Source organism: Mchenga conophoros, linkage group LG9 (genome assembly GCF_057382185.1).
Source record: "Mchenga conophoros isolate Kocher_MC1m ecotype Shallow Benthic linkage group LG9, M_conophoros_male_GT1.1, whole genome shotgun sequence".
Taxonomy (NCBI): Eukaryota; Metazoa; Chordata; class Actinopteri; order Cichliformes; family Cichlidae; genus Mchenga; species Mchenga conophoros.
Genome location: NC_140534.1, coordinates 12790300 through 12804127, shown reverse-complemented (window position 1 = coordinate 12804127; position 13828 = coordinate 12790300).

Sequence of the window (13828 nt, the reverse complement as noted above, 5' to 3'; positions counted from 1 at the left end):
TTTCCGTCTAGCTGAACAACACGACAGGCCTAATCCATCTGTATTTCTGGCTGTTTTTTGCTTGTTTTTTGTTATAGTGTATGCTGATCTCCGACTCTGTCTGGCTCTGCTAAAACATCAATACCTTACCTTAAGGAATCTGTCATTACTGAATGAGATGGATGAATATTTATTTGCAAAATAATAAATTACCAAGAGAAATGTGGAGTACCAGCCTTCATTTAAAAAAAAATATTTTGCTTCCAAGGAGCCAGAAGAGGTTTTGAGCAACAGTTCTCCAGGCTTTCAACTATATTTTTCCTTTGGACACTGGCTGCTTTTTCTTTCTTTGACTGTGTGTGAAAATAGTCACATACACTCCCTGTATGTGACTATTTTCAGCCGAATGCTTTTTTTGGTGTTGTCATTGTTGTTTGCTAAACCACCTACCACTGATCTAAGTGTAGCAGCCTGTTGCAAAACACATCATTTGTTCCACTTTCTGTAGCTAAATCTATGAAAAGCGCCTGCGACAACAGTATAACAGACATAAACTAGTCTTTTTGTATCAACAAGCTGAATCCCAGTGTTAAAAGCTGAAAACGTGGTGCATCTTAGCAGAGTGTGCGCTGTGTCCTTAAAATTGGAGGAAAAGTGAAGGAGAAAAAAATGCCGCATGCCTAAAAAACTATCTACAGCAGACGAACAGTATCTGAAAGTCATGTCTTAAAGAAACAGGAGAACCCTGCTGACAATCTGAGTTCAGTCAATAGATGAACCTGATGAATACTGGATCTAGATGTTTCATAATGCCTCTGTAATCCTATAACACTAAACCTTTAAGCCTGATTTAAACAATAAACAGTCCAGAATTGTTACTGTTTTTTTCCCTGTTCATTGCTATATTTTTCTTCCCTTTCACACGTGTAGTTCATCACCACAGTGTCCATGGGCTGGCGGTATGGATGGATGGAAGAGGTCAAAATCCAGTCACCTGTGTTTAACTGTAAACAGTTTTCTCACAGCGGTCACTCTTCCGTCTTCATCAGAATAGTGTGTATGTGTGTGTGTGTGTTCAGTCACATAATGAATCAAACTTTACCCTTTCCCATGCACATGCTTGGTTCAGACGACCCTTCAGTGACTACACACACTCACACATGTTATGAACTGATAGACTGTGATGAAAAGTAACCCATGAATTTATAAACATCAAGCATTATTTATTCGATTTTACAAGCCCCACTTTTCTCTTCTTACGCTTCAGCTGGTTTGACCCTAATGACTCGTGTTTTGCATTTTTCACTTGGAGCAGAAATCTAAACCAGCTTGATTACAGGAAACATGTATTTAGAGCTTAGTTCTCATCAAAGAACATTAACACTAAAGCATAGTCGCAAATTCCCATTTCTTTTACGAGTGTGTTTTGTAACAGACTTTAAACTGGATCTGGTCTATTAACTCAGTCGTAGTTTGCCTTTTATGTTGTGGGATGAAAAGTGGTAATGTGGGCATCTCTGTGCGAACATTATTACGAATAAGACAAAGCATTAGTGTGACTCTAAGGAGAAAAGAAATCAGATTTTCACTTCTAATCTTACGAAAAATAGGTCGATAAAAGGCATTTCATTATGAGACTAAAGTTATATTTCAGTGTTGTGCTGTGTATTACAGTAATCCTTCAAGTAAACGCCCTCTAGAATGACACGTACAAACATTAAAAAAAGATATATTTACACTATTTGGCTTCAATAAGTCTAGCAAGCACAATCATCAGACAACATTATATTACTTTACTGTACTGGCGAACTGGCATGTTCACATGAAAGAGGCACTGTTGCTGCCAGATGACCATGTTATGTACAACCTGTCATGATTCTCAGGGACTCAAACACTGACATTTTATGAGACCACAGCAATCTCAGAGGTAATCACTGGGTGCACTTGGGAGTCATGGCAACCCTGCCAAGAGAGAACCGTCCATCAACAGTGGTTGTAGACTGCAGCATGACCAACATTAAAATGGCTGTGTACAATGAACTTGTATCCCTTGTATCTCCATCACTCGCAGCAAGTTACCATCTTCAAAGTGACTTTGGTGCATCAAGATAGCAATAAAATGGTATTAAGACAAGTCTGCTATCAGTTTGCTATGAGTTTGTGATTGAATGAGGTCAAAATGGCAATTACAGTACATAAAATCTATTTTAAACAATATAGCAATTAGGTACGACAGATTGTCAAAAATTAAAAATCACTCTGAATTGGACTGCACTAGTTGATGTTTGCAGTCAACTGGTCATTCACTTCTTGCAATGAGTCAAAGCTGGGTAACCACTGATTTTTTCCCCAGTCACAAGGAGGTTGCCATCCAATTTTTTCCTCTACTGTGGCGGAGTCATGAAGCACTCATCTATTTCAGGATTGTTAGGGATGTGCAGCCTGGCTGACTGTGACTGAGAAATGGAGTACACCCCTGACAGGTCACCCGCTTATCACAGAGCTAAGGCAGACACAAAGGCCACCATTCACACCTTTAGACTCACCACTGTTCTGGCTGCGAGCCCTCCTGTATGAATTGGAGATTATGTATTTGAATTTCAGGAGCGGGACCACCCCTCCAAACACGCTCCTTCCGGTTGTCATCTATATAGGTTCCCACAGTTCTGCAAGCTGTTCATTCTCGTTTACGTGCCTCCCTCCCTTCTTGTTTTCAGTTCTTTAACTTCTTCATTTCTATTTAGTGCACGGGGATCCGCCAGGCCCAGGCGCCATCGCCAGTCCCCTTCGAGGCCTTCCCCAAACCGCAGCTCCATTCATGTCAAAGCATTCACTTTTACCTACTAAAACGCTGTCAAAGCTAAATGAGACCGTGGCCGCAGCTAGTGAATCCCCCTAAAATGCCAGGAGCTTCAATTGTGGTGTTAATCCCAGGACTGTCCCATAGACTTTTTTTCAGACTCTGTGTTCTGTTTTGGATTTTCCTCTTTGCTTTCACGCTGTTTAGTTTTGTATAGTTAGGTTTGGGCTGGAATACAGCAGCACCGCCTGCACACATAAAAATTACTCTGATGTAATACAACGCTGATGCAAGGGGTAATGACCTTGCCTCCATATGGCAGACCGGCTTCGACATAGGCTCGTATTTTTTTTAATTATTTTTGTTTGTTTGTTTTGTTTTAAACTAAGTAATAAGATCTAGATCCAGTTTCTCAGACTGACTGTCTGGTCTGTACCTGCAGCACAAGTTTACTTTTACCTTTTTACTGAGCTGTGACAAACGGTTGTATCCTCATGCGAGTGATGGACTTCTGCTGCAAACATAACTTAATCTGCTAAAAGAAGACACTATAATAGCTATGATGCAATAAAACCTCTTCTATTCTATTTTTGGTTCTTCCAACATGAAAAAACTACAAAGATGGAAATAAGAATGCAGTTTGGATGGATAGCAGATAGAAAAAGAGGAGAAATATGAAACAAAGTTCCGAGTTCAGCAAATATTTTGAGTGGAAAAATGAGCGCTAGACAGAGCAAAAAAGACAAACAGTGTGTGTGTGTGTGTATATATATATGAAGCCCTCCATCCAGCTGGCTTTTCTCCCCCAGTTTTTCCAATAACCATTCATTCTCCCGCCACCTCTGAACATTTTTCTCTACACAGCTTGCATTATTCAGTCATTATCCCCCAGCAAAATATGACTTATGAACACCATTGTGACAAATGCTTCACAACACACCCAAAGGAGTTCAGCCAGATGGATGTGAACCCACAATGCATACAGTTTGGAGTGAAAAATGACACGACATTAAAGTGTCTCTCATTTCAGATTTAAAGATGAAGATATTTACATGCTGCTGGTGATGCTGCATCAACAATAAACTGCTTTTTAAATGATGCTGTTAAATTGATTGAACACGTTTTCCCACCTGTTTTTTTTTTTCTTTTTTAATCATTGTTCCTTCATTGTCTTAATTGGCTTCTGTCTTCAGCTTTTATCCTCTTTTTACAAGGTTTAAAAAACTATAATATAAATCTCTTTATTCAAGCACTGAGATGATGATGAATCCTGTCTCTTAACAAGGTTTCCTCTGTTATGTGCAGAGTAATGTGATGTGTGGAGGTATGACAAGCCTCTGCACATCAGGCTGTGCAGGGCCACTCTGTCATCCTCGATTCCTCTTCCCTCTTCCTCCTGAACTCTTTGTCTTTCTCTTAACGTGTGCAAATCTTCTAATCCCTCTCTCTATCTGGAGCTGGATTTCCATGTGAGTGTGTCATGCAAATTATGATGAATGCAAACTGACAAACTGCAGGATTCTGGCGATGAGCTAAAAAAAAATCCTGCGTTTTTCTTTCATTTGTTTTTTTGCTTGTTATATATGTTAATATGGTAATATGTTATGCCCTGGTCACAACCCCTGAATGTCTCAAATTCTATTAACTTTATTGTATGAAGTTAATAAACTAGAGCTGATCTAGCTATGTATATGTATGTAATGTAATGTAAAGCCAATGTGGCTGAAGCTCTGTGGCTAAGTTGGATAAGCAGTGTATACCACAGCAGCGTGTCATTTCAGTACGCTATTCCATCTAATGTAAGCCCTGATTATTTCATATTCATTAGTATGCATACTAACTTTTTAATGGTTAAAATGACTTAAAAAAAACCCTAGCAAGCTTCTATGTGAATAAAATAAAGCTTATTTATATGCTTCATGTACAGTGCTCAGCATAAATGAGTACACTCCACTACATTTGTCAGAAAATCTTTAGTTTCCTTTCAGAATCAACATTTTCTATGAGATACTATAAAACACTCCCACAAATGTGGGCCATTGATTGCAAACAAGATTTGTTAATTTGCACACACAAAAAATGATTTTCCTAACAAAGTGTGGCCAGAGGGGTCTTCAGAGGCTCTACAGGACTGCTTCAATACTACAGACTGGAACATGTTTAAGCAGGCTGCCACCTATAACAACACCACTGACCTCCAGGAGTACGCAGAGACTGTTACTGCCTACATCAACAAGTGTATTGAGGATGTAACAGTCACGAAAACCATAACTGTCCGGGCCAATCAAAAACCATGGATGACAGGAGAGGTCTACAGGCTGCTGAAAGCTCGGAATGTTGCCTTCAGAGTTGGAGACGAGGCAAGCCTGAGGACAGCTAGGGCCAACCTTTCCCGTGGCATCAGAGAGGCTAAGAGACAGTACTCCAGGAAAATATCTCATCACTTCAAAGACAGCAGAGACTCACGGAGCCTGTGGCGGGGCATTCAGACCATCACAGATTACAAGCCCCCACCACAGACCTGTGATAGCACTATCCCCCTGCTGAACGAGCTGAACACTTTCTTTGCTCGCTTTGAAGTCCAAAACAGCACCACTGCACAGAAGACCCCACCCCCTCCTGGTGACCAGGTGATGACTCTGTCACCGGACAGCGTGAGGAGATCCCTCAGCAGGATCAATGCACATAAAGCTCCGGGTCCTGACAACATTCCTGGTCGTGCACTGAGAGACTGTGCAGTGGAACTCACTGATGTCTTCACAGACATCTTCAACATATCACTCATCCAGGCTGTCGTCCCCACATGTTTTAAAGCCACCACAATCATTCCGGTTCCAAAAAAGTCATCTCCCTCCTGCTTTAATGACTACCGTCCTGTTGCACTTACTCCCATCCTGATGAAGTGCTTCGAACGACTAGTCATGCAACACATCAAGACTGTCCTGCCCCCCTCCCTGGATCCCTTCCAGTTTGCCTATCGGCCCAACCGCTCAACCGATGATGCCATCTCCACTGCACTCCACTCGGCACTCACACACCTGGACAAAAATGACTCATATGTTCGAATGCTGTTCATAGATTTCAGTTCAGCATTCAACACCATAATCCCCCAACAGCTCATTCAAAAACTGGTCCAGCTGGGGCTCAACACCTCACTGTGCAACTGGCTGTTGGATTTCCTCACCGGAAGACCTCAAGCAGTACGGGTTGGCAGTAATACATCCAGCACCATCATTTTAAACACGGGGGCCCCGCAGGGATGTGTGCTGAGCCCCCTCCTCTTCACTCTGCTGACCCATGACTGCACCCCATCATACAGCTCCAACCTCTTCATCAAGTTTGCGGACGACACAACGGTGGTGGGTCTCATTAGCAACAGGGATGAGACCGACTACAGAAGTGAGGTGAGACGCCTGGCCACGTGGTGTGCTGACAACAATCTCTCTCTGAATGTGGAGAAGACGAAGGAGATTGTTGTGGACTTCAGGAGAATGCACACCCAACATGCTCCTCTGACCATTGACGGAGCGTCTGTGGAGAGAGTGAGCAGCACCAAGTTCTTGGGTGTGCACATCACAGAGGATCTCTCCTGGACGTACAACACCACAGCACTGGCCAAGAAATCACAGCAGCGTCTCTTCTTTCTCCGCAAACTAAGAAGAGCAGGAGCACCAGCCCCCATCATGTACACTTTCTACAGAGGCACCATCGAGAGCATCCTGTCGAGCTGCATCACTGTGTGGTTTGGAGCCTGCAATGCGTCCTGCCATAGAACCCTCCAACGCATAGTGAGAGCTGCAGAGAGGATCATTGGTGTCTCTCTCCCCTCCCTCCAGGACATTTACAGCACCCGTCTCACTAAAAAAGCCCTTTGCATAGCGGCTGATCCCACACACCCAATGCAAAGCTTCTTCAAGCTGCTGCCGTCGGGGAGGAGACTGCGGAGTCTCCAGGCCAGGACCAGCAGGCTGAAGGACAGCTTCATCCATCAGGCTGTCAGGAAGCTTAACTCCCTCCCGATTCTGCCCCCTCTCCCCTCTCTCCTCCACGGTCTCACTGAACTCTGTCACACACACACAAACACACACACTCTCTGACTCACTCACTGGCCTGCACCAGTTACCAGTCACTTTGTGGAGCATTGGACTGCCATTACCTCATAAGACTTTGTTGTTACACTTTCTCTTACCATACATTACCAAATCTCCATTTGCACTATTTGCCTATTTGCACTACTCTGCCTGGTTTACACTCAATGTCACTTACCCATTATATTGTATATTATATTGTATATTATATAGCTTTCTTGTTATATGTAAAATTGTATTTATTTAAATTTTTACTTTTTAATTATTTTACTTGCATTTTTTAATCACTTTTATATTTAAATATATTTAAATGTTCATTTGCTATTTATCTAGGGAGTGAAGAGTAACGCAATTTCTATTCTCCGTATGTCCTGTACATGTGGCAGAATCGACAAATAAAGTTGACTTTGACTTTGACTTTTGACTTTGATTCATTCAAGCCCATGTCGCAAAAATGAGTACATCCCAAATATAGTCTTGGGAGAAAAGCCACACTTAAGACTACAAAATTCGAATTAACAGGCATTCAACCACAGGTGAGTCTAATGATTCATTTAAGAGGTGTCCAGCAGACAGGTGACTACAAAAGGGTACTTAACAATGAAAAGCCCTTTCCATTTCATGCTGTCAGCAATGGCTCCACATGGAAGAGAAATGTCACAAAATCTGAGAAAGGAAATCATTTCTTTCCGAAAAAAAAGGTGAGGGCTACAAGAAGATCAGCAAAGGTTTACATATCAGTCAAAATACTGTAGCAAAAGTGATCCAAAAATTTAAGAAAGATGGAAGTGCAACCATCTTACAGAGACATCCAGGCCGTCCACAGAAGTTAACCTCTTGACAGGAGCGTCTTCTGATGAGAAGGGTTGAAGAAAATCACCATGGAAGTTCACTGCAGTTAGCTAAAGCAGTACACAGCAAATTCAAAAGTGTTAAATTTTTTGGTGCTAATAGTCTCCTTGCAAAAGTAGAGTTAATTTTACTCTAAGCAGAGTCACATTCTTTTAATGTAACTCTGAGGTGTAAAATGATAGTAGTTAAAATCGAGTGTTAAAAATGAGTGTTTCTATGTCAAATCTGGAGGTGTTACAATGGAAACATTAACTCTTGACCTCTTAACTCTGAACTCCTACAGGGGCTATGACACCAATAGAGTAAATTCACAGACTCCGCCCCCAGCACGGCTCCAATTGAAGCTGAAGTGAAGCCGTTTCAGAACATTTTGCTCTACATATTTGAGTTGTTTGCCATGCTTGGTAAGTCATTTTTTCAAAGATTGTTTCAATTATTATGAGCTTTTACTTCTGTGGCTCTTTGGAGTTGAGACAAAGCTGTGTGAAAGGCATTAGCCATGTTGCTCGCTGATAGCATAATATTCTGTTTTAGCTAGCTGAAAGGTATTGTTTGCGGGCAAATACCACAGCCTTGAAAAAAAGCTTGCATGTGAATTTTCAGTCAAACTTTTGGTCAAATACACCTAAAACAATGTCTAGAATGTGAAATGTTGGTATAATGGTGCTGCTTGAAGCCTGAAAACGATCGCCCATAAAAACGAGCAAACAGCAGTAGCAGACGTCCTGACTGGGTTCTACGTTAGCATTTAGATCCCTCCAGAGTTTTGTGCACACGGTTTAGGTAAAAATGAAAAAGGTTGAGGTTTTACATTTAGTTCAGTATTACCTGTTGCCTGTGTCCTTGTCTTTTGGGAAAATACTTTACACAAGTAATGGCTCAAAGAGGATTCCTTATTTTTTACTGTGCTGCAATTGTTTACTGGCTTATTTGTGCCATTAATTAGTGTCAACTAATTTTTATTCAATCTCCGCACAGGATATGCTTGTGAAGATGGAATATGGGGGAGAGCAGAAGTGCGTTGAAGTTCCACAAAGGGATGAATGAAGGACATGCATATTGTATTGAAGAAATAAGTGATGAGAATGCTGTTATTTGCATTTACCATGTCAGACCTTTTGATAAACAAAATTCTAATGAAAGTGAGAACATGTATACTGTTACATCTTTCAGAAAATGTTTTGAAATTGTGGTGCACAGTTCAGAATAAATGTTTTTCAAAAACCATTGCATCTTTTTAGTAAATGTTTATTTCCAAAAGAAATTTCTAGAAGTTCAGAACAGTAAAATTCCCGCTTTTTAGAATGAATTAGAAGATAACTCTTACGTAGTTAAACTAAAATACTCTTTGAGAGTTAATATATAAACTCTTAACACCAAGTGTTAAATTATCAACTCCAGACAGATTTGGTGTTTAACACTAAATCAGAGTTAACGTACCAACTCTCCAAAAAGAGTTAAATTAACACTCTCTGGTGTGGACCCATATAGACACTTTAATAGTGTTCAAATCAAATCCGACAGTGTTAATTTGGACATGCTGGATTTGCTGTGTAGAAAGCTAAACTGGAGAGTCCGTTTCCTGTGACACCATACAGCACACACTGCAGAGGAATGGCATGCATGGATATATTCCACAAAGGAAGCCTCTCCTAAAGCCCATGCACAAAAAAGCAATTTGCTAGGGCCCATGCTGAAAAAGATGAAGACTACTGGGACTCTATACTCTGGAGTGATGAGACGAAGATCACTGTTTTTAGAACTAAGGGTTTCAAAACTGTATGGCGTTGTAAATGTGAGGATTTTAAAGAGAAATGCATGGTGCCTACAGTGAAACATGGTGGTGGCAGTGTCCTTATGTGGGGCTGCATGAGTGCTGCTGGTGTTGGGGAGCTGCATTTCATTGATGGTGTCATGAACTCTACTGCTCTATGCTGCCATCACTCTGTGCACTTGGTCGTCGTGCACTTTTCCAACACGACAATGATCCAAAACACACATCTAAAGCTACTGTTGCATTTCTGAAGAAGAACAGGATGAAGGTGATTGAATGGCCAAGTGTGTCTCCTGATCTGAACCCAATCGAACACCTGTGGGAAATTCTGAAGTGACAAGTTGAGCATCACTCTCCATCCAGCATCCGGGCTCTAAAAAAGGTTATTCTTGAAGAACAGAAAAAGATAGATGTTGCAATATGTCACTAACTTGTTCATTCCATGCCTAGAAGACTTGGTGCTGTCCTTGAAAATCACAGTGGTCATACAAAATACTAGATGTAGTAGTTTTTGTTGCTTCAACCATTTTGAGTAAAACTTAAGATTTTGTGATGTAAGTTATATTATTAACCTTAATTTCATGTTATGGAGTTAAACAAGTGTTCAATAAAACTCAGCCTTGTGAAAATTTTGGAAATTGTTCTTTTGTTCATTGAGCTACTGATTAAATTAGTACTTTTTAAAGTGGGTGTACTCATTATGCTGAGCACTGTATAAAGAGGCAAGTACAGATGCTCCTGAAGGGCTGGAGCTGCTCCCTATAAGCACCTGAAAAAAATACCAACTCAGCTCATTTAAAGACAACTGGTTTTCACCAAAGTGCTGTGCAAAAGATAAAACAGATTAAAAAAATATAAGGGAATAGATAAGGAATAAGTAAAAAAAAAAACATGTTAGAAGGTGGAAAAATTTATACAATTGTGGCTGAAAAAGGCACAAGAGACACAATAAGCTAATCAGACAGACTCAGATGGTCTCCCTGACTTCACATCTAGAGCAGGGGATGGTCAGAAGCATCTAATTATCTGACCTGGAAGGTAAGCAGGGATTTAAGAACCAACCTGAAATGATTATTTTAATTTACAGTGCATGCGGTGGTATCTGCCACTCAGACCAATTCATTAAAGCTATTAAAACAGGTTTGCAAATTTCAGCCTTTAATTTCAGACTAATGGAGAGAGACAAAGGCAGCCTTTCATTTCTAAATTGTTAACATGAAATTCAGACCTATGAATCTTGAAAACTTATTTCATGAATTAGAAGAAAAGGCTTATAAGACAGAGTAATTGAGAAGGCTGTGAAAATAGCCACCCACTGTCTGGTTTTCTAAAGGAACAATAATGTGCCTCCTCTGTCTGTCTGAAAAAGGCAGTTAGTCACTGTTCTCTGCCTTATTACAGAACCGAGAAAAATACACCTCTAGTGGTTTCTACATCATATAACGTGAGCAGCATTTCCAGTCCTTGTTAAGATATTATATTTTAACAAGGACCATTCTGTGTGTGATATGGCACTAATCTAAAAATTAATCTCTGGCAGGTCATAAACATGAAATAGAAAGTTCACCCTCTTTCAATTTTAAGGTTTTATATCTCTGGACATAATAAATCTGGTCCTTAGCGGGTTTTGAAATAACGTAAGTACAACTTCAGATGAACAATCACATATTACATGTTAATAATTTAACAAAACTAAGCCAAAATGTGGAAGCAGTGTGTCGAATGCACACTGCTACACATTTCTTGCTGCTAAGTGCACCTTTACTGCTTGCACAAGAATTAAGAGGGTAAGTAGCAGCCAGGTGCTGCAGTCTGTAAAAGCAAAGTTTTGGCAGTTTGTTGATCTGGAGCATTCAGGTGTATTAATACAATGTCAAGAAGGAAAGACATCAGCAAAGATCACAGAGGAAAAAGTTGTTGCTGACCATCAGTCCGGAAAGGGTTATAAGGCCATTTCCAGGCAATCTGAAGTCCATCTTTCTACAGGGAGAGCAATTATTCACAAGTGGAAAACATTCGAGACAGCTGAGTCTTTCCAGAACTTGATATCCAAGCAAAGTGACCCCAAGGTAGGACCATGTAATGGCAAAAACAGAGGATCTGAGGCTCTATAGCCGTCAGTTAGCATGTTAAATGTTAACCTCTGGGTGGTCTTGGGTCGATTTGTGCCATTTTTCATTGTTCGTATACACGCCATTCGCACTGTGTTGAATGGAATATAGCGAAAGTCTGCAAAAAAAAGTTTGGTCACATTTACTATTAAAATTCCAGTATGACTTCCGGAAATTAGCTTCAGTGGCTAAGCTACAGACAAACTTACACTATTGGTCTTAGTGGTCGATTTGTGCCCCATTGAAACCCATTATAAACGCTATTTTTCACTGCAGATTAATTACGGTTAAAGGGATCGTGATCGTTCCACCTTCAGTCTTTGTGGGGAGCTTGCCAGCAGCTGGCCGCCTGGGGGGCTTTTTATGCTCCTGCGAAAAAAAAATAAAAGTGGATCGAAATACATGTTGGTGCTAACCCTAACCCTAACCCTAACCCTTAAAACAACGAAACTATAATTAAAACTTTGTATGAATATTTCAGGGAGAAATAGTTTTAACAGACTGGCTAATTTAAAGTGGAAAAAAATATTAATATATAATCTTTTTATAGCACTTTTTATGGCGTGGTTGATTTGTGGCTCTAAGACCAATAGTGTATGCATTTTTCTAGGACCCCCCAGAGGTTAAAGTTCATGGCAGCACAATTATAAAAAGACTGAAGAAGTATGGCTTGTTTGGAAGGGCTGCAATGAAACACGGCTTAGGTTTGCAAAGTTACATTGAAACAAACAAGAAGACTCCTGGAGCAAAGTGCAGATTTTTAGCAATCATACACATTGCCACAGTACGGTGGTGGAGGAGTGATGATTTGGGTTTGTTCTACCTGCACAGCACCTGGGAACCTTGCAGTCAGTGTATCCACCATGGACCTTTCTGTATACCAAATGTTTTCTAAAGTCAATTATGAGGCTGCCTGTTCAACTGCTAAAGCTTGGTAAAAACTTTTAGTTCTGCCTGCAAACCTCAATAAAGTAAAATAACGTAAAGATGTGTGGCCAGAATTTCTCTATAAAAATGTGAGACCCTGATAAAGTCATAGCCATAAGCTACAGAATGATGGCATGAAGTTAATTTTGGACACACTTTATCTGTGTTTTAGTTTAGTTTTTATTAAATAAGTAATGACATGATGTAATATGTATTGTGTTGTTGCTTAGTATATAGCATGATTTGTAAAACCTTGAAAGATGGTATACCCTCGGTGTCCAGTTTTATTTGAAAGTAGTTTAGTTTAGTTTATGTTAGTTTAATTTTTTATTCATTTGTTTTATTCAGGTCATATTTAGTTCATTGTATTAACATAATAAAAACAGCAAACCCACCGAGATAAAGTTCAGCAAGCCTGACACACTCGCTTCAGGACACGGAGTATTTCTAAAGTCTGGCGTAGTGCTGACTCAAATGACTGTCTGAGGATTAAGAACTAGAAATTCATAATTCATCATTAGTGGGACAATCAAAGAAGACTTCAAACCTCCCACAGGGATTTGTTCCTGGTGTTTTAGAGGCTTTTCCACTTCACAATCCAACATCCAGCTATTAGAACAAACAGCAAGAGGAAATCTATTATTACAGCATGAAGATGGCAGGTTCAACTGAGAAACTGAATTATAGCATACTGACAATGAGTCATCCTCATTAGAGACCATTAAAATTTGGTTGGAGGCAGAAAATATTTAGCTCAGCATAATTAGTGGAATATCAAACACAGCCACATGCCCCAATAATCTTTTCAATTAACAGATTCAACGATTATTTTTATATTAATTTACAAATTTTTATTTTAAATAAATCTGTAATCAGTAAATGGTAAATGGATTGGTTCTCATATAACATTTTTCTAAAGTGCTTTATAAGCAGTTTGAGCTTGACCAAGGCAAACATATAGGATGTCGCCTCCAGGCCTAGCTATTGTATACTTTGTCATGCAATAATACATCATTTTAAAAAAGTTGGCCTATTTATTGTTAAATATGAAACATAAACTCTAAATATTTGTGCACTGAGGAAATGGTTCAACAAGCAGTAGGAATTGAGCTCTAAAAATGTTTTTAATATAAAAGGCTCTATATAAAAGATGGACGTGGCCACTGTGACATCACATTGGGCTCGTTTGAAGCTTCATACACTGGAAGACAAGAGTGGAGTGTTACATTATCAGTTGCATACAGTATGTCCTAATTAACTGGTAAGTAACAGATTCAAAATAACATCATTCAGCCCA